Raw genomic sequence first — 27,115 nt, 5'->3', positions numbered from 1 at the left:
TCTCGGCCCCTAAATACCATTCAATTCCTGGCTAATTAGTTAAGCCCTAGAATTATAGAATCATAGAACCAGGATGTTAAATAATGGATCCACTTTCTAGGACAGGGTTATCTTAATTTTGTAGATTTTCATCGGTTAAGATGCCACCATCTTCCTCAGTTGCCTGTCAAATTATTTTCATCACCCTGACCAATAGGTTTTCTATGTCTCACTGAAATCTTTCTACTGCTTCAGTTTAAACCCATTTCCTCTCCTTCGGTCCTCTGGGAATTGGGAGAACAACTGGTTAGCATCCTCCGCATTAAAAACTCTCCTCATATGTGAAGACAGTTACTAAATCAGCTCTCAGCCTTTTTTTCTCGGGGCTAAACAACCCCAACTCCTTTCATTTTCCTCATAAAAACTATTTCCCATTTCTTCAGTCATGTTCTCTTTCTGGACCCTATCCAGGTCTTCTATAACCTTTTTAAATGGATTGCCCAAATGGAATTGCCTAATAAAGAGTTATGTTGAAATGGGGCATTTTTTATATTTTTAAAGCTATTAAAATGACATGTGTGATAGATTTCACTCTGCACATTTTCAGAAAATGTAGAGATATGAAGTTTGTAAAATGGGTCACTAGAAGCTTTAGCAGCTGGCTGTGAAAGTAAATTGTAAATTTAAATTGTTCCAGAAGGAAAAAAAAATCACACTCCCTACTCACTTGACCAGAGATGATAATAGTAATACTATTTGTTAAATAATTACTATGCTAATTCTGTTGCATTGTACTCTCCCAAGTATTTAGCACAGAGCTTTGCACATAGTAAGCACTCAATACAATTGATTGATTACATGCATTAAGCACTGTTCTAAGCATGGGAGTAGATACAAGGTAATCAGGCTGGACACAGTCCCTGTCCCATAAGGAGCTCACAGTCTAAATCCCCAATTTACAAAGAAGTTAAGTGATTTGCCCAGGGTCACATAGCAGACAAGTGGCAGAGCTGGGATTAGAACCCAAGTCCTTCCTACTCCCAGGCCCATGCTCTGTCCACTAGGTCATGCTGCTTCACATTATGGGAATCAAATTCGAGCATCTAAAGGCCAGACCAGTCTAGGGAAGGCTGCAGGGAACAGTAAGTATAGAGAGGGTCTTGGCGCACTAGGTGCTCAATAACCCCGTTAAATCATGATCTTGGTGAAGTGATACCTGGGCTTCAAACCCATGGGAGCCTCACAGTTTTCTCGTGTAGCTTAGAGAAGGAACAGGGATAGTTGATTGCTCACCTATGGCTTCCAAGGGTGCATTGCTGTTTCGTTATTTCTAAATTCTAAAGAACGACAATGCACAGTCAGTCCCACAAAGGGAATGATCAGAAGGAACTGAAGAAGGAAATATTGGGAGAACTCAGCAAATCAAGGATCTCCAAAATCCTGTGTGAGAGCAGCAATATGCTACTGGACTAGTGGGTCTTGCCTTGTCTTATGCCGTTGAGTAGTTTCCAACCCACAGCAACACTGTGGACACATCTCTCCCAGAACACACCGCTTTCCATCTGTAATTGCTTTGGTAGTGCATCCACATAATTTTCTTAGTAAAAATAAGGAAGTGGTTTACCATTGCCTTCTTCCACGCAGTAAACTTCAGTCTCTGCCCTCAACTCGCTCCCCTGCCGCTGCTGCCCAGTGGGAGTGATTTTTGACTTGTAACAGATAGCCTTCCACTTGCTAGCCACTGGCCAAGCTAGGAATGGAAGGGGTAGGCCTCTGCTTGACTTTCCCTCCTATAGCCGAGACTGGAAGAGTACTGGAAACTCTCTAGAGGGGAGAACTCGTGGGAACTCATCAAAATGTCAACTAGAGATACCACCCCTTTCTTAGCCTGGTTTTTAAAAGGAAGGTTCTTCCTAGTTTGGGGGAGGATGGAGCTGCAATAGGCTGCAACAGCACATCCCCCTCTTTCTCCCTTCCTCATACAACCCTCCCCACTGGCCTGGAATATGTTGCTGGGATGTATCCATATCTGCTATAAAGATAATGATGAGAATGTAATTCCAGAGCTGTAGCTCCCTTTCCCCAATCTTCTGTTGCTACCTCCTTTCCTATTCCACAACATCCATGGCAAAAGTGGAGGTGGTGTTGGAAAAGAAATCTGCAGTCAGGCTCTATTGTCCATATTGTCCATTTTGCCTAGTGAATTAGGCAGCCCTGAATAAGAGTCTGAATACATAAGCAAGGCCAGTGCTCAAGGCGGTGTGAGAGACATCTCCCTGCTCCACCCGTCTTTGAAGGAAAGGAGCTTGGCCTAGTGCAAAGAGTACGGGCCTGGGAGTTAGGAGACCTGGGCTTTAATCCCAGCTCCACTACTCGCCTGCTGTTTCTCAGTTCCCTGTACCTCGGTTTCATTATCTGTGTAATGAGGGATAAATACCTGTTCTCACTTCCCCTTAGGCTGAGAGCCCCAGTCTTTGTTTAACTTGATTATCTTGAAACTATCCCAGAGTTCAGTATATTGCTTGGCACCGAGTGAGTGGTTAACAAATGCCATAATTATTATGAAGTAGAATGGGTTTGAGAGTTGCTGCAGCCTTTGCAGTGGAAACTAGGGAAATGGAAAGCAGTCTGGTGGTTGGGGTGAGAAGGATGTGTAGAAAACAAATCAAAACTCAAAGAAAAGCTAAAGAATTTTAGCTTCTGTTTGACTCTCCCCAGTGCCTTAGGGCTTAACAGGTGCCCAATAAATACCATCAATTGCTTAACTGATCAATTTGACTAATCGATTGCTGCATATTGTCTAGGATTAGTCAAGTCTCTTGTTAATTCATTCAGTCGTATTTATTGAATGCTTACTGTGTGCAGAGCACTGTATTAAGTGCTTAGAAAGTACAATTCAGCAACAGAGACAATTCCTACCCAACAACAGGCCCCAGCCCGAGTGCAGTTGAGGACATCTTGACCTCAGCTGCAGAAGAACTGGGAGTACACAGAGGCAAGAAAACATAAGCCTTGGGGCGGGTATCAGAGGTGGGGGGAAGGACTGAGGAGGAATTCAGTGGTAAAGTCACAAAGCCTGTGCAATGTCTTCTTATGGTCTCCTTGGCTTTTCTAGCAGTAGACACCCCGGCTGCAGGAGGATTTCGAGCTGCTGGAGGAGTGCTGAAAGTCTGTTATTCTTCCGTCAATGATTTTAAGTGGCATCTTAGGCTCCTGCAATGACTCATGCTTTTCAGCAGCGATTCATGTCACTCCAGGAGTACCTCTCAGGCAGGGAGGATATATATGCATTGGCCATCCCACAGGATGCAAACACACAGACAGACACTCACATCTAGTGTCTCAGCAGCCTGAGTAGTTCCTCCTCAGGCTTCAGAAGGAATTATCACTCCCCTGAAGTGAATCTTCTGTCCAGACACGAATTTAGTTTTTGAAAGAGCAAAACCAGCCCATTCTGCTATTTAATCTCCTCCCAGGGCCTTGCTTTGACTGGATGGCTCATCATCCTGCTCATTAAATGCCCTTTTTGAAAGCCCCGATTGATTGGTCTGATTAGCTACGATTAGCTCATTCTCCTAACATTGATCTTGGACTAAAAATAGGCTTAGCACAGGGCCACTGACTGTTTACTTTCTATTGTCCTGGACACACCCATCTGAACATCCCCTCTCTTGCCCCCCTTCACTTAACAGGGCTCTAAAGCTTGAAAAGACTGATATCTTCCTGTGCTGGATTCCTGTTTTTCTAAAAGGTTACAGTCCTGTGTTGAGCTGGAACAGAGTTAAACCAGACTGAGCTGCCTGCAGAGGGGCAGGGAAGTGTGCATGTCCTCAGAAAACCAGCCTTCCTGAAAAACAACGCTTGGAGCAGGGTGCGGCCTATCCCAGCCACTAGCATTTCTTTCCAGAGAAGCCTCCATGAAAGGGAAACTAATCCCAGTGCCTGGAACACCAGGATAGAGCAGGGCCAAGCAGGGTAGCTGTGGACGACTTGCGTAGGCAAAACTTTCTTTTTTATTTTTTATGACATTTGTTAAAAGCTTACCATATGCTGGGCCCTGTACTAAACGCGGAGGTAAATACAAGCTAATTGAGTTGGACATGACCCCTCTCCCTCATGGGGCCTCACAGTCTTAATTCCCATTTTAAAGATGAGGTAACTGGGGCCCAGAGAAGTTAAGTGACTTACCCAAGGTCACATAGCAGACAAGTGGCCGAGCAGGGATTAGAACCCAGTTCCTGTGTCTCAGTTTCCTCATTTGTGAAATGGGGATTCAATATCTGTTCTCCCTTTTAGACTGTGGGATAGGGACTGTGTCAGATGTAATTATCCTGTATCTACCCCTATTGCTTAGTACTTCCTCCCCTCCGCCCCTTATTGAAGGCACATCTCCAAGACGCCTTCCCTGACTAAGGTAATCAAGTTGTCCCACGTGGGGTTTAGTCTTAATCCCCATTTTACAGATGAGGTAACTGAGGCACAGAGAAGTTAAGTGACTTGCCCATAGTCACACAGCTGACAAGTGGTGGAGTCAGGATTAGAACCTACAGTCTCTGACTCCCAAGACTTTATTCTTTCCACTAAGCCATGCTGGTTGCCCTGGTGGCACCCAGCACTTAGAATAGTGCTTGGCACACAGTAAGCACTTAACAAATGCCATCATTATCAGCACTTAGAACGGTGTTTGGCACATAGTAAGCATTTAACAAATACCGTCATTACTGCTGCCTCTTTCTGCCACCATCCTCTGACTCTGGGATTTGGCTACCCCATAAGTTACCAGAAACATCCAATTAGCCAATCGCACATCCTCAGAGCTGGCTGATCAGGTTGGACAGAATTCCCAAAGTCTATTCCCTTCAGAGAAAGTGAGTGTCTAAATTAATAGAGTACAAGTACAGATTACATTGACACTCTGGGTTACAAATAGATTACTGGTGTTTACTCAGTTATGGTTCCCACAGAAATAGCAGTTATACAACAGAAGCTTAATTTAGATCTGGGAAAAACTGCTTTTCCCTGATCAGGAACTTGATCAGTAACTTAAACCCGAATGTAACCACCTATGCCCTTGCCTCTATCTTCCCCTTTCCCTGCCCCCAACCTGTTAGCACCCCCCAAATCTTTCCCCAGTAGAATGCATCCTGTTTAACTGATATATAGCAGTTCCACATGCTGGTTTCCTGGCAAATGCCTGAAATAGAAGCCTCTTCCTTTCTTATGGATTTTCCTCCCAACCACCTCTTTTTTTAATTGGTATTTGTTTAGTGCCTACTATGTGCCAGGCACTGTACTAAGTGCTTGGGTAGATACAAGCTAATCAGGTTGGATACAATCCATATCCCACATGGGGCTCATGATCTTAATCCTCATTTACCTAAAGAGGTAAATAAGGCCCAGAAAAGTGACTTGCCCAACGTCAGTCAGCCCACAAATGGCAGAGGAGGATTTAGAACCCAGGGCCTTCTTTCTCCCAGACCCATGCTCTATCCACTAAGCCATGCTGCTTCTCACTTAAAGTGAGGTCTCCCTCATTTGGCTTGTGGAGTTTTCTTCCCCCTCTCCAGTCCCTTCGTCTTGCCCAAATTCTCCACCAAAATTGGATTTGCTCCAGCAGATATCACCAGAACTATGATTGACATCCTATATCGATAATCTATCTCTTGGGGAGGGGTCTTAAGTATTGAGCAGTTTGTCTACTCTAGATACCTCGGACTCTTTCCCCCCTTATCTATGTGGTAGGCTAACCCAACCTGGACTATCATAACCTAAATAAAGCAAAGTACTAAAACCGTCATGCTATAAAAGTGTTCCCATTTCCTGCTGCAACAGTAATTCAGTGGCCTGACCTGGAATTTAAAGTAGAACTCAACTCTCTCAGTCTGGAATTTGGGATTAACATTAAGCTCCCCTTCATTTATATCTGTTTTTCTTTTTCTTTTTAAGGTTCTGTGTGTTTATGTGGGAAGGTCCAGAGGGCAGGGAGAGGCATATTTTATTGAAACGGGCCCTTTACAGGAATTCTCTGGGCACTGTTACAATATAAAAACTCCACATTTGAACAAAGAGACTAGCCCAGTCATTCTACCTGGTTTGACAAGAAAGAAGTAATACAGCAGAGACTGTAGAGTGTGATTCTAAGCTGAAGGTCATCATGCCACAATGGAAGGCCTGAAACCAGAGAAAGTAAAGCCTGAACTTCACTGGATTTGAAAGGCAGCAGGAGTTGAGCCAAGCCTGGGTGTGTTTTGAAGAGGAAGAATGCTTCAGGCCATGTGCACAACTAAGTTGCAGATTCTACAGAAACACAGCTCAGTAGAGGGCTTCCTGATTTGACCTGGTCTCAGACAATCAATCAATCAGTCATATTTACTGAGCTCTTATTGTGTGCACTAGGGAGAGAGTACAGCAAAAATGCAACAGATACATTCCCTGCCCACAGTGAGTTTACAGTCTAGAAGAGGAGATAGACATTAATATAAATAAATCAAATTACATATAGGTATATACGTGCTGTGGGGTTGGGAGGTGGGATGAATAAAGGGAACAAGCCAAGATGATACAGAAGGAAGTGGGAAAAGAGGAAATGAGGGCTTCGGGGAGGCCTCTTGGAGGAGATGTGTCTTCAGTAAGGATTTGAAGGTAGGGAGAGTAATTGTCGGATTTTAGGAGAGAAAGCATTCCAGGCCACAGGCAGGACATGAGTGAGAGGTCGGTGGCAAGATGGATGAGATTGAGGTACAGTGAGTAGGTTGGCCTTAGTGGACCACAGTGTGTGGTCTGGGTTGCAGTGTGGCTTACTGGAAAGAGTCAGAGGTTCTGATCCTGCCTCCACCACTTATCAGCTGTGTGACTTTGGGCAAGTCACTTAACTTCTCTGTGCCTCAGTTACCTCATCTGTAAAATGGGGATTAAGACTGTGAGCCCCACGTGGGGCAACATGGTAACCTTACATCTACCCAGTGCTTGGCACACAGTAGGTGCTTATGGTACGAATGGTACGAATACCGTTATTATTATTATTGAGTGCTTTAAAGCCTATGGTCAGGGGTTTCTGTTGATGAGGAGGTGGATGGGGAACATAGTGGAGATTCTTAAGGAGTGAGGAAACAAGGACTGTAGAAAAAGGGATCCGGGCAGGAGAGGAAAATATGCACTGGAGTGGGGGGAGACAGGTGGCAGAGAAGTCAGTAAGGTGTCATTGCCTTTAGAGCCACAAAACACTGGGGCCATTCAATGAATTAAATTAAGACCCTTTTATTCCCCTTCTGATTTACTTTTTGTCTCACACTGGTATTTTGTTGACTTGTGTTTTTCACTTTGAATTTGGGTTAATTTTTGAACATGATTATATTCACAGATATTTAATTCAAATATCCACAGGAGCTGCACTCTGGACCTCTCTTCTTGGAGGAAGTAATAGGCGTTCAAGTGGTACTCAGCCAACTATCAACATAAAAACTAAGAAGCTTAGAAGAGCAAGCCCTAAAGTTAGGAAGACATTATTTGAGGGACAAAGCTGTTGAATAATAATAATAATAATGGTGGTATTTATTAAGCACTTACTATGTGCAAAGCACTGTTCTAAGTGTTCAATGCCAAACACCTCTGCCACTATAACCAGAGAAGTTAAGTGACTTACCCAAAGTCACAAAACAGACAAGTGACGGAGCTGGGATTTGAATCCAGGTCCTTCTGATTCTCAGGCCCATGCTCTATCATCTAGGCCATGCTGCATCTATCGATCTCACAAGTAGAGTTAGAGGATGAACAAAAATTTTGAGTAGAATTCTTTATCCTCTTTGACATTTTTGGGTCCCAGTTCCACCCACCTGTGATGTTTCTGGTCATTTTGAAGGTCATACACACAGGGATAGCCATGGGTATTTATGCAGATGATCACCATCATCATCAATGCGCCTGTCATCACATTATCACTGTCATCATCCATTCATTCATTCATTTGATCATATTTATTAAGTGCTTACTGTGTGCAGAGCACTGTACTAAGCACTTGGAAAGTACAATTCAGCAACAGAGACAATCCCACCGTAATCATCATCAGTATCATGAGTCTCATCATCTCAATAGTATTTATGTATGTGTTCCCTCTGTTTTGTTTTAATAGTATTTATTAAGTGCTTATTATTCATTCATTCAATCTTATTTAAGTGCTTACTGGGTACAGATCACTACACTAAGCACTTGGGAAAGTACAATGCAACAATAAACGGTGACATTCCCTGCCCACAATGAGCTCACAGTCTAGAATAGGGGAGACAGACCTCAATACAAGTAAATAAAATGTCAGATATATACATAAGTGCTGTGGGGCTCAGGGTTGGGGGAAGAGCAAAAAGAGCAAGTCAGGGTGATGTAGAAGGGAGAGAGAGATGAGGAAATGTGGAGCTTAGTCTGTGAAGACCTCTTGGAAGAGAAGTGTCTTCAATAAGGCTTTGTTGGAGGGGAGAGTCATTGTCTGTTGGATTTGAGGAGGGAGGGCATTCTAGGCCAGAGGCAGGACGTAGGCCATGGATTATATGCCAGGCACTGTACTAAGCACTGGAGTAGATACAAGAAAGTCAGATTGGACACAGTCCATGTCCCAAGAGGGGTTCACAGTCTTAATCTCCTTTTTATAGATGAAGTCACAGAGAGGCTAAGTGACTTGTCCAAGGTCACCCAGCAGATGTGGCTGAGCCAGGATTACAATCCAGGTCTTCTGATTCCCAGGCCCGTGCTCTATCCACTAGGCCATGCTACTTCTCTTCATTCCATGATAATGTTTCTATTTGCCTGTTTTCCCCATTAGTTTGTAAACTCCTTAATGTCAAAAACCAAATCCTCTACATTTACTGTGTGCTTCCAAGCCTTTAATATAGTACTCTGCCTACAATAAGATCCCCTCTCAGGGTCGCATCTGATGAGTTTCCAGTCCTCTACCAGTCTCGGTTAAGGGAGGTTCAAGCAGAGGTCTACCCATTCCACTCCTAGCTTGGGCAGTGGCTGGCTAGTTGGAAGGCAATCTGCTACAAGTCAAAACTCACCCACATCAGGCAGCAGAGGCATGGGAAGGAGTCGAGGGCGGAGACTCAAGTTTACTGCACAGAAAGTGGCAATGGTAAACCATTTCCGTATGTTTACCAAGAAAACTCTATGGATCCACTACCAGAACGATTGCAGATGCAGAGTGGAGCGTTCTGGGAGAGATGTGTCTGTGGTATTGCTATGGGTTGGAAATGACTTGATATCATAAGAGAACTCGACGGCATAAGGCAAGACAATACAGTAGGAGCTCAATAAATAATAATGATGAGGATGGTGACAATGATGTCACTGTACTAAGGCCCAAGGGGAACTAAAACAGAAATATAAATTAAGGCTCTTGAGGAATTCATGGTCCAGTGATGATAATTATAGCATTAACTAAGTATGATGGAACATAAGAAAACAGGAATTAATTCATTCAATCGTATTTATTGAGTGCTTACTGTGTGCAGAGCACTGTACTAAGCGCTTGGGAAGTACAAGTTGGCAACATAGACTGGATATCACTCCAGTTTCTGGTACCAATTTCATTGAAGGGCTTTACCGTCCTACAGTATCACATCTAGATTCATACCCAGAAGTTAACATTTCTACAACCTTTGTGTAGAAAAAGGTCTACAAACACATATTGCCGTACATACACACACACCTATAAAAAATGACTAAAAATTCAGTGTAGTTTGATCTAGTACCAGTTTTCATTCTAACTGCTCCTTTATTCTTGGGACATTTTCAAATCTTCAAGTTGAATGCAGAAAAAATTCAGAGGTAAAATATAGCATCAATCATCAGTTGTTTACAGATAAAGGCTGTAGCTCATAACACAGAAGCCTAAAAAGATTCTGAAGGGAGGTTGAAAAATGAGTAATCACTTCTTCTTCACTAATTTGGCTTAACTCTGAATAAAATCCTTGTCCTGCAGAAAGAAGCTGTCACAGAGACTAGCATTACATCATCTCCCTTTCTCAGTTAATGTCATTATGGAAATCTCACTACTTCAGAAGCTGGAGAGACTGCCCAGCCCAAGCAGTATATGGTAACAATGATGACTTTATGGTCCCTTGGAAGAATTATCAGAATGCCTATAAAATGAATTAAAAATAAATTAGAGTGATCTCTGATAGCCCGTGGTAACCAACAAAGAGGCATTACAGTTAGAACATGTTTGGAGCTTGCAATTAAAATGGGTTGAAAATGTTAAATGTCAGTCTCAATTTTTGCAGAAACTTCCCAGATTCTGGGCAGCGAGAGGGAGCATTTCACTGCATTGGTTCATTTAAAGTAAACATGATGCTGTCAGAGGTCACGAGGAGCTCAGCACAGGAGAGCTAGGAACAGAGGAGAGTTTTCCCCATATTTCTCCAATAATGCTCTCATCCTGGATATTTCCAATTCCCAGCCTGAAAAAGACCTTAAGATGTTAGGCAGAGCAGCCTTTAAGGTTTTATGGCTGGAGATAGCCCCCAGATGGAATGATCAGCTTATGGACAAGTCTTCCCACTGGAGAAGGATGCTTACGGACAAGTGAGCACTTGTCTTCAGTAGCAGCATAGCCGCCATGGAAGGAACAACCTCACTAATTCCCCTCCTTCCTCACCTCACTGATCTACTACTGATCTAGAGAAGCAGCGTGGCTCAGTGGAAAGAGCCTGGGTTTTGGAGTCAGAGGTCATGGGTTCAAATCCCGCTCCGCCACTTGTCAGCTGTGAGACTTTGGGCAAATTACTTAACTTCTCTATGCCTCAGTTACCTCATCTGGAAAATGGGGATTAAGTCTGTGAGCCCCACGTGGGACAACTTGATTACCTTGTATCTATCCCAACGCTTAGAACAGTGCTTAATAAATGCCATCATCATTATTATTATTATTATCTACTACTATAGCCCAGGCCATATTTTTCTCCTTTAACTTGCTCACTGTGCACTGATCTCATTTATCTCATCGCCACGTCCTCCCTGTAGCCTGGAACTACCTCCGCCTCCAAATTAGCCAGACGACCCCTCTCCCAAGCTTCAAAATCTTAAGGTCACAACTCCTGCAAGAAATCTTCCCCAGTAAAGCCCTCTTTTCACTTTGAGCATTTGATAGTTACCCCATCCTCAAGCATTTTGGTATATATCTTTCAATTGTATATCATAAATTATTTAAACTATTGTCTGTCTCCTCCTCTAAACTATGGACAGGGAACATGTCTACCACCTCTGTTGTACTCCCCCAAGTGCTCAGAGCAGTGCTCTGCACACACTCATTGTACGCACACCCTCAGTGTTCAGTAAGTACTTTTGAGGATGATGATGATAATGATGATGCAGCTCTCATGTTGGTCACTTCCAAGTTCATATTATCATCAACAGGAAAGTCTATTTTTGCCAAAGCACGTCACTTATAGTTGTAGGAAATCTAAAAGGATGAAGAAGACAAGGGTCCCTGGCCTGAAGAATGGTGCAGTCTAATCAGGCTCACAAACATGCAATTAGGGCAGAAAAATGCCACTGCCAAGGGCATGAACTACAGGAGTGGTATAAATAACAGATCCTACTCTTAGTGGGATCTCTAATGATTTCCTTCTAGTCTATAAGACCTATATTTGAGCTGGGGAGACAGGAATCGGTGATGAGAGGGGATTGGGAAGGGTGACATTCGGGTAAAGCTTGATGGAGGAGAAGTGGAAGAGAGGGTATGATCTTTCAGAGGTTAGGGAGTGGTCATGTGAGAAAGGCTAGGCAAGCTTGCTGGGGAAAAGATCAGGGGAATAGTAGAGGCCAGCTAACTTTGGGGGAGAACTTCAAACACCATAGTTATCAAACATTCTAATTGGATGGAGTTAAGAGGTAGGGAAGAATTGTTCGGACTTGTTGGTGAATGAGCATGTGAGGGACGGCAAAGATATTGTTGTCAGTAATGGGAGAGTGCAGGGGAGGTGAGAGTTTATAGGAAGGAAGATGAGTTGTTCAGTTTTTGATATAAGAAATTGGAAATGGTAGCTATGGGGATAAGTCAGGAAGAAATCAAGCCTGGAGGGCCAGGCTGAGAGGGGTAAATTGGAGAGTCATATGTGGGATTATCCCTAGGGTAAGTTAGGGTTGTTGTCCTGAGCCCTGTGACTTGGGGGAGCCCATCTCTCCTTACAGCTGATGCCACTAAAACTGGGCAACATGGTAGGGTTATGCGGCTGTTTGGGCCATGCAGGGGTAAGAGGACAACCGGTATCTTGGGAGTGATATCGCTGTCGTTGGAGAAGGGCCCCACCCCCAACGTAGAGGGCAAGGACATTGGAGGATAGGTGGGAGTGGGAGAGTGATGGAAATGGCATTACCTCCTTGAGTCAGCTGCTGCGTCATAGTGTCAGTCAACGGTGTTTATTGACCACTAACTATGTGTGTAGCACTGTACTAAGTGCTTGGTAGAGTACAGTACAACAGACTTAGTGGACACATTCACCCAATGAACGTTCACCCTCTGGGCCCCTGACAGTACAACAGTCTCCTCACTGGAAAGTCAAAGCTGCATGGATTTACTTCATTCATTCAATCGTATTTATTGAGCACTTACTGTGTGCAGAGCACTGTACTGAGCACTTGGGAAGTATAAATCGGCAACATATAGAGATGATCCCTACCCAACAATGGGCTCACAGTCTAGAAGAGAGTGACTCTAAAGGAGAACCACAAAGTTGTTGGTATTTCTTGAGAGGTTACTACATGCAGAGCATTGCACTAAGCTCTTGAGAGAGTATGATAGAGCAGAATGTAATTTATTTATTATAGCTGTAATGTATTCATTTATATTAATGTCTGTCTCCCACTCTAGATAGTAAGCTCACAGTGGTTAGGGAATGCATCTGTTTATTATTATATTGTACTCTCCCAAGTGCTTAGTACAGTGCTTTACACATAATGCTTTGCCCACAGTAAGTGCTCAATGAATATGTTTGAATTCATTAATTCATTATTTAATCATATTTATTGAGCACTTACTGTGTGTAAAGCACTATGCTAAGCACTTGGGAGAGTACAATATAACAGCAAACTGACACATTCCTGCTCGCAGCGAGCTAACAGCCTAGAGGAAAACTGTTTTTTTGTTTTTTGTTTTTTTAATGGTATTTGTTAAGCTCTAACTATGTGCCAGGCACTGTACTAAGCACTGGGGTAGATACAAGCTAATCAGCTTGGACACAGTCCATGTCCTACATGGGCCTCACAATCTTAATCCTCATTTTATAGATGAGGTACCTGAAGCAGACAGAAGTCACGTGACTTCCTGAAGGTCACAAAGTGGACAAGTGGCAGAGCAGGGATGAGAACCAAGGTCCTTCTGATTTCTAGGCTTGTGCTCTGTCCATTAGGCCATGCTTCTTCTACCAGATAAATGGAATGGCATGGAGTCCAGTGGTACGCCCACCGATAATGAATCAGCGAAGGAGAGAAACGGTGAAGCCACAATTATAGGGTCCCTGGAAACCAGGAAGAATCAACAGTCAAGTGGGTCAAAAGCTGCAAAGAGATTAAGAAGGCTTGAAACAGTGCTCTGCACATAGTAAGTGCTCAATAAATACGATTGATTGATTGAAACAGAGAAGAGGCTCTAGACTAGGGCTAGAAGGGGATCATCAGAGATTCCACTGAGTAGTTTCAGTCATAGTATAAGCGTTGTCCTTCAGTGAAGAGCCAGAATTATACTGTAGGGGTCAAGGAGAGAGTTGACAGGTTTGGAGACAGCTTAGTAAAATCAGAGGTGGCAAGATTCCACAGTTCTTATGTACATTCATTCGTTCATTCAATCAATCCAATTTATTGAGCACTTACTCTGTGCAGAGCACTGTACTAAGCGCTTGGGAAGTACAAATTGGCAACATATAGAGATTGTCCCTACCCAACAACAGGCTCACAGTCACACTGAAGGGGAACCAAAGTCATATTTGTGTCCTATTTCACACCAGAGAGAATGAGATCAGGCCACACCCCTTCCTCTGAGCAAAACTACATTTACCCTGACACAGACAAATAAAAATCTATTCTCCCATGATAATATGTTCCACTGATTCATAATCCTTAGATTTGGAGTGAGGTTTATACATGTTTCTATCATTTCATGTTTATCTGAATGGATACTAAAAGTGGATAGCCTATTGTTCTTAAGAAGGAAATACTGAGTAGTCAGCGGATGTTTTAACTGTTCTAACTGAAAGTTCTTTCCATAAGTCCCTCCTGCTTCAATTTAGGCCCATTTCCTCCCATCCTCCTCATTATCTTCATTTTTTAAAATGGTATGAGTTAAGTGTTTATTATGTGCCAGGCACTGTACTAAGCATTGGGATAGACACAAGCTAATCAGGATGGAAACAGCCCCTGTCCCACGTGAGGCTCACAATCTTCATCCCCATTTCACAGATGAGGAAACTGAGGCACAGAGGAGTTAAGTACCTTGCCCAAGGTCACACAGTAGACAAGTGGTGGAGCTGGGATGAGAAACCAGGTCCTACTGTGTCCCAGGCCTGTGCTCTATCCACTAGGCCATGCCATGTTGAATCAGCGAATAGGCCATGTTGAATAGGCCATATTGAAATTTAGCAGGTGCCTTGACAATGCAGTAGGAGATTGGGATGGCTGTTTCACACTAAGATAGAGTCCCCAATCTCTAAGAGTGAGAAAAGTTTAAGGAGCAAAAATCCCAAATAATCACACAACTACAAGAACCACATGAACACTTTCCAGGAGATAAATGCCCTGGTCAACTTGCAGCTAACTGGTTGATGCTGTCTATAGCCTTTAGAAGAGAGATTTCTTGGAGAAAGAGTATGTGTGTGTACTTGAAGGAAGTGTGTGTGTGTGTGTTTGTGTTTGTGTGTGTTTATGTGATGGTGAGCCTAGAAGGCCAGGAGAGAAGTGATTTCCCAGTAGAGAGAGGAAGGCTGCTTTATGTGTGTGTTTGTGTGTGGTTGTGTTGGGGCAGAAGCTCATAGAGGAAAATGGAAAGACTATAATCATGGAGCAGGGATTCTTTAGCAGAATAATAATACTGGTACTTGTTAAGCACTTACTATGTGCCAAGCACTGTTCTAAGCACTGAAGTAGATACAATTCATTCAGGTTGGACACAGTCCCTGTCTCACATGAGGTCATACTCTTAATCCCCATTTTACAGATGAGATAAATGAGGCCCAGAGAAGTTAAATGATTTGCCCAAGGTCATACAGCAGACGTGTGGCAGAGCTGGGATTAGAACCCAGCCTTCTGACTCTCAGACCTGGGCTCTATCCACTAAGCTATGCTGCTCCACCTGGAAGAAGAAGAGGGGAAGCCAACTCTTTGTCTAAAGCATCTCATCTCATCTTGAAAGTAAGAGAGGGTTAATGTTCTGGCCAGTGTTTCCATTCATATCACCGAAGTTATGTTGGCTCTGACAGTTAAGGGGATAAGGGTATCTTGGTAATAACTGACACTGGCTTCCAAAGGACTGAACAGAGACTAGGTTACTTGAATCTCTTTTTATCCCATTTCAGATGAGTCCTTTTCCACTAAACAGGCATGGCCAGGTGACTGGATACTAATTCCCTCGCCAAGGAACCAATCAATTCCATTGAGACCCTAGTTAAAAAACTTACCCTCTTTTGTTTTTCTCGCAGAATATAAATGGCAAAAGTGGTGGGATTTAAAGAGCGCTTCCTGAACACACTGCAAGGTGCTAAGCATTTGGGAAAGTACAGCAGGAGCAAAAAGACAGGTTCCCTGTCCACAAGGAGCTTGCACTCTGAGTGAGGCACAATGAAAATGGAATAAAAATAAATAAACTGAATGTTCAGTAGAATATTCATTCATGTACAAGTGCTGAGGGTGGGTATGAATAAACGCATAAATGCTTTTGATGTTAGTCAAGGAACCGATCTTGGTCAGCTCAGTATTCTGTTCCCTGACAGTGCAACAGTATGCTTAATAGTTACCCTCTTTGGCTAAGTCCTAATGTTTAGGGATGTCATTCATTTGGAGAGGCAAGATGATACTCTTGCTATTCTTAGTTAAAGCCTTTTTCTTGCACCTGCTCCCACTATGTGTAAATATTTTTGTGATGATGATGATGATGGTAATAATAACAATAATAATAATAATTGTGGTATCTGTCCACTTGTAGACTCTGTGAAGGCAGGGACCAGATCTTCTATTTTTGCTATACTCTTCCAAGGGATTAGTGAGGTTCTCTGCACACAGTAGATACTCAATAAATATCACTGATTGATTAAAGGAATACAGTTTGGAAGTAGCAGATGACTATTTCCTGGTAATAGACGAACCTTGGGTGACTAACCCTAAGAATTATCAACAATCAACTCATTAATAGCTTTTATTGAGATCTTACTTTGTGCAATTACTGTGCAACTGAGAGAGTACAATACATCACAGAGAATCAATTTGGCCTAGTGGAAAGGTCATGGGGCAGCATGGCTCAGCAGAAAGAGCATGGACCTTGGAGTCAGAGGTCATGGGTTCAAATCCCGACTCTGCCACTTGTCAGCTGTGTGACTTTGGGCAAGTCACTTAACTTCTCTGGGCCTCAGTTACCTCATCTGTAAAATGGGAATTAAGACTATGAGCCCCATGTGGGACAACCTGTTCACCTTGTAACTTCCCCAGTGCTTAGAACAGTGCTTTGCACATAGTAAGCACTTAATAAATGCTATTATTATTATTATTATTATTATTATTATTATTATTGGCCTGAGAGTCAAAGGACCTGCGTTCTAATCCTGTTTCTGCCATTCACCTGCTGTGTGACCTTGGTCTAGTCATTTAACTTCTCTGTCCCTCTGTTTACTCATCTGCAAAATGGGGATTCAATGCCTGTTCTCCCTCCTATTTGGACGGGCGAGCTTCATGTAGGGCCTGATTTTCGTGTATCTACCCCAGTGCTTAGTACAATGCTTGTCACCTAGTAAGATCCTAACAAGTACCACAATAGAATAAATAGACACAATCAGCCCCTCAAAGAGTTTACACTCCACTGACCCAGACAGGAATTAAAATAAATTACAGGAAGAGGGAAGAAAGTGAGTTTAAAGACATGTACATAAAGGCTGTGGGTCAGTACTTAAAGCGGTAAGTACTCAACTGCACAGGTGAAGCAGCGGGGAAGATTAGCTAGGGAAGGCCTCCTGTAGGAGGTGTGATTTTAGTTGGGTTGTGAAGAGGGGGAGAGCTGTGAAGGTGATGTGAAGGTGAAGAGAGCTCCATGCAGGAAGGAGGGAGGGCATGAACATGAAGTCAGCAGCAGGAGAGATGAGAGCAAGGCACAATGAGAAGTTTGGCAAGAGAGGAATCAAGCTTGTGGGCTGGGTTGTAATTGGAGATGAGGAAGGATAAGACCGTGGGAGGGAGAGAGCTGATTGAGTGCCTTAAAGCAAATGGACAGTAGTTTCTGCTTGATGTAGAGAGGGATGGAAAACCACTGGAGGTTTTGGAGGAGTGGGGAGACATGTGTCAAGTGATGTTTATCAGACTCTCTTTTACCTTCTGGCTTCAAAACAGGAGCGGTCTTTACAAAGCCATGTTCGTTTCTTATAATTCTATTTCCCAGGGAAATTTGAAGCCCACTGAGGTAGGAGAGAAGTGAATTATTCTTTTGGACTGCATTATCACAAGTGCTTCTTGATTGGGTCTTCTTGGGCCAGGCGATGGATTCCTCTTGCCCATTACATGGCCTTCTCAGTACAATGTGACTGATTGCTCTCCCACTCCAACACATATTTTATGAGATAACCCAATCTGTGGATTCACTCTACTAGGGCAGAGGCAATGGGTTGACCAGATCAGCAAAACGTCAGCAGCCCTCCGAATAAGGTAGAGCTGCCATATGGGACCTCATCAAGGAGCCTTTTGAATTACCCTTGTTGGGTTTTCTATGGATGTGAGAGAATTTTCCATTCACAGATCCCTTCTGTAAATTTCAGCCAGCTGGTGGTCACGTTTAGACACTCTAACTAAAAAAAATAAAATAAAACAAAACAAAAAGCAAATAAAAAAAACAAGCCCATAAAGATTGGTTAAGGATGGAGGGGAGAGACAGTCCCTCAGCTTTTAATAGAATTATGGATTTGCATCCTGTACTCCAGTTATATTCCAGTTACTTCATCTTTCAGCACGCAGCTCTAATTCTGTTTTCTACATGGGATGAGATGCTTTGTGTCCATATGGCTAATAAGTGTTATTCCACATTCAGTCTAAGGGAAAGAGAGAAAGTATTTTAACGGTGCAGCTGATCTAACAAAAAAAACACATCTGAGAAGGATTAGCATTTCAAAGGCAGTATTTGCTCAAGTGAGCAGCCTTTATTATGAACTCCCCTTCCAAAAAGAAAAAAAAAAAACCTAGAGGAACATTTGTATTATGGTAGCTTAGATACTGAAAGTTAAATAGAATGTATTAAATAGAAAATTCCTTGTTTTTGCTTTCAGAGATAATAAAAATGAATTCACTACAGGGTGATGATAACACATGCTAAACTGGAGGAGGAAGGATATGTAGAAGCACAGATTCTTTTGGCAAACAGAAACTCTGTGCTCCTGAACCACCCAAAGCATCTGAGAAAATGATTTATCATAGAGATTAAATAGCAAGCTCAGCTACCATGCGAGACATATGGCCGTCCCCACTTTGAAGAAAATGTGCGGTTCCTACAAGAGTCAATTGTCTTGCTGGAGGAAATCACAACTGAACTTTCTTTCTTTTTTTTTCTCATTTAGATGGAAAAGTATGGTCAGTTTTTTGGGTGCCAGACAAGCTGGCTATTATTATCTTTGATACATTTCAGTTTCCCCCTCCTTTTTAACCTTGCTCTACTTACAGCTGTTCTGCGACAGTCTCCATCTGACAGGGAGGGGAAAAGGACCACCTGCCTACACAATTAAAGCCCATGCAGCCCTTCCACCAGCTGGTGGGGTAGGGGGAGAAGGATGGGGAGGGTGGTGAGGGGAGGGTGAGTATGATATTTTCTCCTTCCTTTCCAGAGATCAAATGCAACCACTGCCCAGTGAGAGCAGGACTCTGCCAGCCCAGGAACCAGACCCCAGCCCTTAGCTGTCCTGCAGCTGTGGAATCTGGCCCTGGCCTGGTTTCTCTGTGGAGGAATTCAGTAGGATTTGGGGGGAAGCATTTGAAACAAGAGGAGTCCTCCAGGTCTGAGGATTCATGGTTACCAACTGGGGAATAAGTCCTATCGACACTGAGAAGGTCAGGCCTCTGGGGAAGTCTGGAGTTCAGTGTTAGAACCAAGAGACGGGAAGACTGAGGCGGAAGTGTCCTCCTCTGATGTCTTATGTCCTGTGGCACAAAAGCTGTCCCTTTGAAAGGAGAGCAGGCCACATCATTTTGATCAAAATTCCGAAAGATGTGAATAAAATCATTCATTACCTCACAGTTCAGCTTATTAAAAATGCCATAGCCTCAATATCTCGATATATATCCATCTACATGTATAGTCAAATATATCCTTTCTCTAAGATTTATATTTGTGACTAAAATGTCAAAGAAATACTTTTATCTTTCTATAGTGGGTATCATATGCAATCGTTGTCCAGACAAGAAAAGAACTCTTGAGTTATAATTGTAGGGGCTTGTTTGTGATCTCTGAAAAAAGCCTTTTGACCTCTCTGTTCACCCCTGAAGGAAAGGTGCTACCAAAATATAAATCTTCCCTCATTTGGAAACTAGGACTCTCTCGACTATTCTATGGATTTCTCAGGCATTCAAAATCAGGTCATTTTAGGAAATCACAAAATACCATTCAAAAATTAAAATACAAGACAAGTTACAATAATGCAATAGAATTGAAATTCTGGGCCAAACCCAACCCCAGATTTCTGGATGATCTGAATTGTCTTTAATTCAGCACATACTTGATTTAGCAGTCCTCTCCAAGGACATAAAGTAGCTCCAAGCCTCTTTTAATCTCAAAAGCTATTAATGGGATTGGGTACTGGCTGAAAGTGACAAAGAGCTCTCCAGGAATTGGTCTAGGTTACTTTAGTGTGGTTCAGTGGCTGATAAATCTGTGTGTTTCTTTGTAAGCATGCAATACCTTCTGTTAGTTCTGAAGAGCTATCGGTGGAGTGGATCCCTCTGGGAACTTTCCTCTTTCCTTATTTAACCCGGCTCTTTGGGTTTTCATTTATCAGGAATATTCCTGATCCTGAATGATCTGGATAAATAGAATGATACTAAAAATGGAATGATCCCTTGAGAACTTCAGAAGAACAGAACCATCTTAAAAAAGTTTGATTAAATTCAGTTGCTTCCTGAGGCCAAGGATTAGGCAGGATTAAATCTGAACATCTCTCCAAGTTGCAGGATTCTTTGAATATCTCCAGGCACCAAACATATGACTTTAATATGCACTATTTGCCATTAATAGAGTTCTCCATTCTACCAGCAGTATTTACCAAGGTTCCACTATAAACTCAGCACTTTGCAGATTAAAAAGGAAGAAAAAGATATAGCTGCTGTCCTCAAACAATTCCATGTTCAATATGGTTCTTCCATAACAAAGGTTTTCACTAATAATAATAATGATAATAATTGTGGTAATTGTTATATTCTTACAATATACCAGCTACAGTACTAAACACTGGAGTAGATACAAGATAATTGGATTGGACACAGTTCCTATCCCACTTGGGGCTCCCAGTCTTAATCCCCATTTTACAGATGAGGAAACAGAGGCACAGAGAAGTGAAAAGAAGTCCTGAAGGTCACACAGCAGACAAGCGGCAGTGCTGGGATTAGAACCCACGTGCTCTGACTCTGACAATGCTAGTTGTGATACTCCTTACCATAAACTCTGAAGCACTTAATCATCTTGCCCCCCCCCACCACTCCTACTACATCTTTATTTCCTACTAGAATCCAGCCCGCTCACTTTGCTCCTCTACTCACTGCAGCTGGCCTAAAACACCCTCCATCTTTATATCTGACAGATAATCACTCTCTACATCTTCAAAGCCATATTGAAGGCACAGCTCTTCCAAGAGGCCTTCCCTGACTAGGTCCTTATTTCCTCTTCGCCCACTTCCTTCTGCATCACCCTTGCACTTGAATTTGCATCCTTTATTCACCCCTCAGTCAGCCCCAAATTCATTTATTTGTATTAATGTCTGTCTCCCACTCTAGACTGTTAGTGCAATGTGGGCAGGGAATGTGTCTATAAACTCTGTTATATTGTCCTCTCCCAAGCACTCAATACAGTGCTCTGCACAAAGTAAGCACTCCATAAATATGATTAATTGATTAATGAATTGGTTAGAAGGTTATTCAAGAATCAAAAGATGTTCTTTTCACAACTCAAGGCTGGAAAAACCCCATTACAGGGTTGGGAAAAGGAGCTCCAGCAATGAAATAGCTGAGGTCTGTAATCAATCAATCAGTTGTATTTTTTGAGAGCATACTCTGTGCAGAACACTGTATTGAGCATTTGAGGGAGTACAATCTAATAATATTACAGAGTGGGTAGACATGTTCCCTGCACATAATGAGCTCACAGCCTAGAAGGGGAGTTAGAGATTAATAGTAGCAAATAAATTAAGGATATGTACTTATGTGCTGTGGGGCTGAGGGAGGGGTAAATGAAGTGAGCACGTCCAAGTGTAAGGGCAATACAGAAGAGAGTGGGAGAAGAGGAAATGAGGGCTTAGTTGGGGGAAGGCCTTATAGAAGGCTCTGCAGGTTGGGAGAGTAATTGCCAGATATGAAGAGGGAGGGCATTCCAGGCCAGAGGCAGGATGAGGGTGGGAGGTCATCGGAGAGAGAGACAAGACTGAAGTACAGTGAGAAGGTTGGCATTAGAAGAGCAAAGTGGTCAGGCTGAATCATAGTAGGAGAGCAGCTAGATAACATAGGAGGGGGAAGATGATTGAATACTTTAAAGCCCATGGTAAGGAGTCTCTGTTTGATGTGGAGGTGGTTATGGGCAGGGAGCTTTGTAAGAAAGCAATGCTCCAGGAGGTCTGAGTGCATTTTCAAAACTAGAAGCAGGAAAAGGAGAAGAGGGAACCAAATATGTAGAGCAATATGTTGGAAGGAAGAGGAGAAAGAAGAGCTGGCAGAAACTAACTGAAATTTCTTGTAACAGACATTCTTTCCTAGCCAGTGGAAGTTATAGCAGTCATCTTTGTCTTTTGCTCTTTTTTTTTTGCTGTTGCTCAACCAGGCTGGGGGCTGCCCCCTTGTTCCTCCTTACCTTCACGAGTTTTCACGGAGAGGGGAAAAAGGGCAAATGAAAGGAAATGTCTTCTCCTCTGGGCTAGTCTCCAACACCAGAAGCTTGAGGTCACTCTGCCTTTGTCCTGCGGCAGTCCTTTCTGGCTTCTCTCAAGCCCTGAAAGGCGTATGTATTGATAGCCTCACACCCACCAGGTCTGGACAGGTTCCCGTTAGACCCGTTAGACCAATTCACATGACTCGGTGGGAAAGACATTCCTTTCATGTTTCGGTTTACCTCCTGGGATACAGAAGTCTCTGAACTGGGGGAAATTATTTGTCAGCTCAGCAAGAAAAGTCAAAGAAGACAAATAGATTTAAACTTATGAAAAGTTTCCCCATAAGCTGTCCTCCTTCTCAGTTGTTTTAATCAGGTGTAATGGGTTTTTGAGCAAAATGAGATAAATACCATTGCCCTTCTTCATTCTATGAGCTCCCCCTGGTGGTTTCTGCAATCCCCCCGTCCCCCTGCTTCCTGTGGGAATTAGGAATGAGGTCGATTAATGTTTATTGAGCCCCTGCTGTGAGTAGAGCACCTTATTAAGGGCTTGGGCCAATACGATGGAATTAAAATATATTTAAGTTGCAGTTGACTGTCCTCGACCCCCGCCCCCACTTCCACTGCAGCAGAACCAAGCCACAAGTAATTGCCCCCTCCCTCCTCACAACCGCAGGCCCCTGTTTCCAACTTGCTCCGGGAACACTGGTCTGTGGGAATATAAACTGCAGCTGATCACCTTTGGCATTCTCCCCATCAGACAGCCACACTTCCATGGGAATCAGCCCTTGCTCTCTGTACCACTCTGTGCTGCCTCCCCTCAATCTTGGGGTACCCCCACTGGACAACCAGCCCCACCTCCTCCCTGAGAACTGACCCCAGCTCATCTCTGTACCATCGAGGAGATTCCCTCCCAACACCCTGAAGGGAAATAGAACAGCCACCACAGCACGAGGCCTCCACAAAACCTTGGGATGACTAGAGGCTGCAATTAATCTAGCAATCATATTTATTTAGTGCTTACAGTGTGCAGAGCACTGTACTAAGCACTTTGGAGAGTACAACATAGCAATATACCAGCCAGCTTCCCTGCCCACAGCGAGCTTACAGTCTAGAGGGGGAGACTGCAGAGACAGTCCCTCTGGCTATGAGTGTGCCTTGGACTCTAAGCCACAGAGAGCCTGAAATTCTTCCCCTCTACCCACATCACCACCTCTCAGGGTTGCACCTGGAGAGTTTCCAGTCCTCTACCAGTCTTGGCTAAGGGAGGAAGAGTCAAGCAGAGGCATACCCATTCCATTCCTAGATTGGACAGTGGCTAGTGAGTGAAAGGCAATCTGCTACAAGTCAAAACTCACCTATGCTGGGCAGTAGCATCATGGGAGAGAGTCAAGGGTGGAGACTCGAATTTACTACATGGAAGGCGGCAATGGTAAACCACTTCTGTATTTTTACCAAGAAAACTCTATGGATCCACTACCAGAACGATTGCAGATGGAGAGTGGGGTGTTTTGGGAGAGATGCATTCATGGTGTTTCTATGGGTTGGAAATAGCATGATGGCATAAAACAAAACAAGACAAGGCAAAGCCACGACACCCTACTGTTTTTGTTTTTATTTTGTTCATTTTGTATACTTGTCCTTGTCAAGTGGCATGAAGCAGTGGCTACAGCCCGGGCCTGGGAGCCAGAAGGTCATGGGTTCTAATCCCAGCGCCACCACTTGTCTGCTGTGTGACCTTGGGCAAGTCACTTCACTTCTCTGGGCCTCGGTTCCCTCATCTGTAAAATGGGGATTGAAACTGTGAGCACCACATGGAACAAGGGACTGTATCCAACCCAATTTGCCTGTACCCATCCCAGCACTTAGTACAGTGTCTGGCACATAGTAAGCGCTCAAGAAAAACCACAATTATTATTACTATTGCTATCTGTGTGTCTACATTTCCCTCTTTTCAATTTGTATTCTCAGATTGCAAGCCCCTTGAGGGCTAGAGAGCTTATCTAATTTCCATCTGGGTATCTTTCCAAGAGCTTAGTACAGTGTTCTACATTTAGTAAGGACTTGATAAATACTATTACCATTACTCGGGAATGGAGGCTGAGAGATCAATGAGAAGACTGAGGCAGTAATCAGCTGAGCTATGACAAGCATCAGCTTCAAGGTTGTAGCCGTTTAAATGGAGGGAAAGGGAAGGATCCTGGCAGTATTGTGAAGGAAGAACCATTGGGATTTGTTGACATTTACTATGGGGTGAGAAGAGTGGGAGGAGTCAAGGGTGATGCCTAAGGAACAGGTTTGAAAGACAGGGTGTGGGAGAGGGTGATGTTGTCAACTGGGATGGGAAGGTTTGGTGGAGAGCGTTTTGGGAGGAAAGATGAGGAGTTCAATTTCGTCAAATATGTCGGCCTTGTTCCAGGTAGTTATGTCCTGGAAGCTAGAGGAAATGTGAAGTTGTAGAGAAGGATAGAGGTCGAGATTACTGAGGTAGTCAGCTGCAAAGAGTTATCCTCATATGGATGGTGCTTGGAGTTGTTGAAGTGGATGAGGTCCCCAAGGGAGGGAGTGTAAATTGAGAAGAGATGGAGGCTTGTGGAACAAGCACAGTTAGGTATGAAATGGAGAGAAAGAGCTTGGGAGTGAGACTGAGAGGTAAGAGGAGAACCAAGAGAAGGTTGTTTCAGAGAAACCAAGGTTAAGTAGTGTTTCCAGGAGAAGGGGGCATCCATAAGGTCAAAGGCCCCTGAGAGGTCTGGGAGGATTAAGACAGACTAGAGGCCATTCAGTCTGGCAAGAAGGAGGTCATGAGTGACCTTGGGTAGAGAAGTTTCTGTGGAGTGAAGGAGGCAGAAACCAGATTGTAGGGGGTCAAGAAGAGAGCCGGAGAAGAGGAAAAAAAGAAAACAGCCATATAGAGGCTCTCTCTCCTTTGTCTTCAATCCTATGATCCTTTCAAACTTCAAGAATTTGAAGCATTCTTGATTTCTTCCACTCAATAGGAAGACAATCCTACCAACACCTTAACTGGCTTATTGAATTTGCAGATGCCCCACCCCAAGTCACTAGTCTTCTTACATAAATTTGCATTCACACAACTGAACTCATCTCACCTGATTTCAGTCAATTACTCTAGCAATCTCTTTTCATATATTAGTCTGTGTTCCTGTCACTCTTGTTTTCGTCTGTCTTTATACTAAGACTTAGAAATTCAATGATTATTTATGAAGCGGTGACTATGTGCTGAGCACTGTGCTAAGTACCTGATCAGGCAAGGCCCTGGTCCTATAGAAAGATCAAAATCTAAATGGTACGATAGAGAAGAGGAAAATGAGGCACAGAGAGGTTAAGTAACTTGCTCAAGTTCACACAGCAGACCAGTAACAGAACTGGGGCTAGGATGCAGATTATCTGTCAGTCCAATATTCTTCCCAGTAGGCCCTACAGCTTCCCTTAAATCATCTCCATTTCTCTCATGTGTGTCCCATGAATAACTAGTTGAGAATATATTTAATCTTCCTCTGAAGTCCCCCCAGGACCTAGGACAGGGTATGTTCAAGTGTCACTCAATAACTTTGACTAACTGATTCCATTGTACTTTTCTCCCAACTTCCATGTTTGAAAGTTTCTAAGATAGGATCTTAGACTATGTCATCACTTACCACCAGAAAATGGGTTATGCCTTGAGGGCATATTTAATCTTCCCGATCTGACTTTGTCCAGGAAGAAATATTTTGTACGCATTGTAGAAAATTCCCCAGTATCATAGCAACAGGTTAACAGGTAAAACTCACTTCAGGCAGTGTTCTGGATTGGGTTACCATAATAAACGTGTCCACGAAGGAAGCCAAAGGCAACTTTGAGCAGAGGTCAGGGGAGAGGTGCAATTCAACCAAACGAGAAACTGAGAGAGAAAAATCAAGCTTATCGCCAGCAATTTCCTATCTGTCTAATTGTAAATTTCAAGTTCACAAACTTAATGTCCCCTATTGTGTCTCTTCTGTGCCTAACTTACTGAGGAAAGGAATGAGGAGTCTCAAATGCAAAAACGCTTTGAGAATTTTACATGCAAAGTGCTGTGCTCACCATATGCTTGCCTTCTTAGAACTCTGCTATGGTTCCCAGTTCCCAGTTGAAAGAGTCCTTCCCTCCCAAACCTCCCAGCCCAGGCCCTTTGCTCCATCCAAATACAACTGTTTATCATCCCTCACATAACCTTCTCCTGCTTTAGTATTATCAAATCATTCTTCCAGGACTGGGATGATTTTCTCTCTCGCTCTCCTCTGCCAGAACTCATCTCCTCCCTCTTTCAAATACAGTAATCCAAACTTGCTTCTTCCATGAAGCCTTTCAAGGCTAATCTCACCCGGTGCTAGTGAATCCATTCACATTCTTAACTCTCTTTGCATTGATGGTTATCTCAGAGTGGCTATAATTCAAGCCAAGACCATGAAATCAGTTTTGCAGGATCACAGCATTGCTTAGCACATATATGTGGAAGGATTGGATGGCAAAGCAGCTGTTTTATGGGCATCTTAAACCAGGCCAAGATGTCAGGATCTATGTTTTCGGGGCACTGTGATGAAATCTCTGACCGATGCAATGAAGTGGGGATGACCATGAAGCAGAGGCAATGGGAAGATGAGGATTCCAAGCAGCAGAATGGAAAACAGCCAAAGGTATTGTAAATAGCAAACTGTCAGTAGGACAAGGAAAGTGAATAGTTAAAGATGGCAATCAAGAAGGGAAGAAGGTAGGGGGAAGCGTTTCAGTGAGGTATAAAGGAATTGGGTCAGAAGCGCAGGTGGAGTGGGTAGATTTTGAAAGGAGGTAGGAGATCTCTTCTAG

General features: G+C 43.3%; 1 non-coding gene across 1 annotated transcript; it reads left to right on the top strand.

Annotated features, from left to right (window-relative positions):
* The first annotated feature begins 23,480 nt into the window (after positions 1-23,480).
* Positions 23,481-23,618, top strand: LOC119933791. The gene has a single exon (XR_005452663.1). It is a non-coding gene; the product is annotated as a small nucleolar RNA SNORA7 (small nucleolar RNA).
* The last annotated feature ends 3,497 nt before the right edge of the window (positions 23,619-27,115 follow it).

This window comes from Tachyglossus aculeatus, chromosome 10 (assembly GCF_015852505.1).
Source record: "Tachyglossus aculeatus isolate mTacAcu1 chromosome 10, mTacAcu1.pri, whole genome shotgun sequence".
NCBI lineage: Eukaryota > Metazoa > Chordata > Mammalia > Monotremata > Tachyglossidae > Tachyglossus > Tachyglossus aculeatus.
This window is presented reverse-complemented; position numbering and strand designations above follow the sequence as displayed.